Here is a 2618-nt window from a genome sequence, read left to right as displayed (position 1 = left end):
ACTCTTCACGATTCGATATTTCTCTAAAGAAAACATATAAACTATTATACATCATTAGAAAGGTCTCAAAATTCTTAGTTCTTTTCCCATATATCACAACTTCGAATTCCCAACGGTGTGGCCTACAGGCGAGTTGCCGTCGTGAAAATTCGGAAAAATCGGAAAATCTAGAGAAAATTATATGAACACACCTAACCATTTATATACCATTTTATTCGTAATTTTATTCTGCATCTTTCGTACGAACAAAGTTTTTTGTATCTTTACGGTTTAAGAGAAAATCGAGGAAAACTGGTTTGAAAATTTATTGTAAAATTAGAAAATTTAAACAAATAATTATAAAAAATAATATAACTATATATAAATTCGTTTTATATTCATTGAGATCTATAAAAATCAATAAATACATAATTTTATACAAAAGTTTAAAAAAACCCAAAAAACACCTAAAAACTCAATAATTAACTATAATTCATATTGTCCATATATATAAAACTGTTTGAACATGTAACAAAATTTTCGACAAAAATTTTTCTATCATAAGGGTTCACAGTTCGAAATTTTCCCAGACTTTTGTCTTGACGATTCACACCGTAAGCGCGAGCAGGCCCTCGCCGCAGGTCAAATGCACATCGCTTGGGACTCAGTCAAATACCTACGCTGTGGCCGCGCGCCTTATATAGGGGAATAGGTCGTGTCGAGTGCGATGCGAGCAAGCTCAGGCTAAAGTACGCTATGTTGTTCGGGCGGGTACGGATATCATTCCCCGGTGTAGTTTTTACATCATATTCGATACTTTTAGTCTGTCAATGATATATTAGCGTAACTTTTAATAATGTTGTGAGCCACATCTAGAATTATATACCCCGTATATATTCGGATGCTGGTTTGCGGCTATAGATAACTGGTGGTAGGATCATTCGTTTTTAAACGTTCGATCAGAGAGAGTTGAAATTATTTGGGTCTGCGGACCGCAAATATGAAATCTATATATTTTAATAATATAGAATTTTACAAATTGACTACGGTCAAATATATGTGAATGTGGTAGATCTAGCAAAGCTTCTCGCAGCGATGGTCTTTCGTTTTATGAACGTTTGATCGGAGCGAGTTGAAATTATTTGGGTCTGCGGACCGCAAATACGAAATCTATATATTTTAATAATATAGAATTTTACAAATTGACTACGGTCAAATATATGTGAATGTGGTAGATCTAGCAAAGCTTCTCGCAGCGATGGTCTTTCGTTTTATGAACGTTTGATCGGAGCGAGTTGAAATTATTTGGGTCTGCGGACCGCAAATATAAAATCTATATATTTTAATAATATAGGATTTTACAAATGGACTAAAGTCAAATAGATGGGTGGTGCAGCAGAACTGACGAAGCTTCTCGCACCGAGGATCATTCATTTATGAACGTTCGATCGGTGCGAGTTAAAATTATTTGTGTCTGCTGACCACAAATATGAAATCTTGTGATTACTCGACAAATTATTGCTGTAATCAAGTGCGCTCCCATAGTATAATATACTGTGGGCAAAAGCCTCTGGCAATGATCATTCGTTTCATTAACGTTTGACCGGAGCTAGTCGCAAAATATTGCGCAGTGTGCAAAAGCAGCGTGACGCAGTTTACAACCGCTTAGCGCTCTTATGCATTGTGTGAGAGCACTGCCATGTATATCTGCTCGGTATCGCCAGATGCCTGAGCGAATGACGAAGTTCGTTGTGAAAACGGCGTTCTTTTTGAATATTATACTTTAAACGCATAGCTCAATCAATTCTTTGGGCGCTAGATGAAAGTCTAGTGTTTTAAAGTCGATTGTAGTAAACGCTTGCGTTAGTATTCTATATACTCTGCACATTTTATTCAAATTGTGCGAATTTGAACATTCGCTTCATTGCGTTGTTTTAAGAAAATGAAAAATCAGCGAAAGCAGATTTTTCAATCTCACACACAGTGAAATATTCATATTTCAATTTTGAAACGAGATTTTGTATCTCGGACCGAAACGCGAAAGCTTTACGGTGTACTAATTGTAACCATAATAATCATACTAGTTTCAGAATCGCCCGAGTTATCTTAAACGATTTCGAGGGGATCACGATCGAAACATGTATAAATATATATAAAATCACCCTGAACGGTGGATCACTTGGCTCGTGGGTCGATGAAGAACGCAGCTAATTGCGCGTCGACATGTGAACTGCAGGATACATGAACATTGACATTTCGAACGCACATTGCGGTCCTCGGATACTGTTCCCGGACCACCTCTGGCTGAGAGTCGTATAACATTACCAGACTGCCGCTTGCTTTAAACGGCTTGCCGGCGAATGATGGAGTTTCGCGTAAATGCGTGCTCTTAAATAATTCACTCAACGTGTGAGCCAGTCCACTTTGCAACATCGGACATTACCGTTCGTTGACGTTCTGTGGGATTACGGCGGGTTGTGTGTCCTAGAGATTTTATATTCTTGCGACCCTCCCGATAACCGGAAACCCGAACTCTTCGAAATGCGGTTTCGTTCCGGCAAATTTGGACGATTCAAAGGTTCCTCGTCGATTTTGTGTGCGCTTGCTTACTAACGTTTGCGAGCACATCATAATCATAA

At 38.1% G+C, this 2618-nt stretch overlaps 1 non-coding gene across 1 annotated transcript; it reads left to right on the top strand.

Annotated features, from left to right (window-relative positions):
- Positions 1 to 2138: 2138 nt before the first annotated feature.
- LOC113363286 lies at positions 2139 to 2293 on the top strand. The gene has a single exon (XR_003365882.1). It is a non-coding gene; the product is annotated as a 5.8S ribosomal RNA (ribosomal RNA).
- The last annotated feature ends 325 nt before the right edge of the window (positions 2294 to 2618 follow it).

Source organism: Ctenocephalides felis, unplaced genomic scaffold (assembly GCF_003426905.1).
Source record: "Ctenocephalides felis isolate EL2017-DRISC unplaced genomic scaffold, ASM342690v1 CF-g0.4_SCAFFOLD_00292, whole genome shotgun sequence".
NCBI lineage: Eukaryota > Metazoa > Arthropoda > Insecta > Siphonaptera > Pulicidae > Ctenocephalides > Ctenocephalides felis.
Note: the sequence above shows the minus strand (reverse complement) of the source record. Positions and strands in the feature narration are given on the sequence as shown.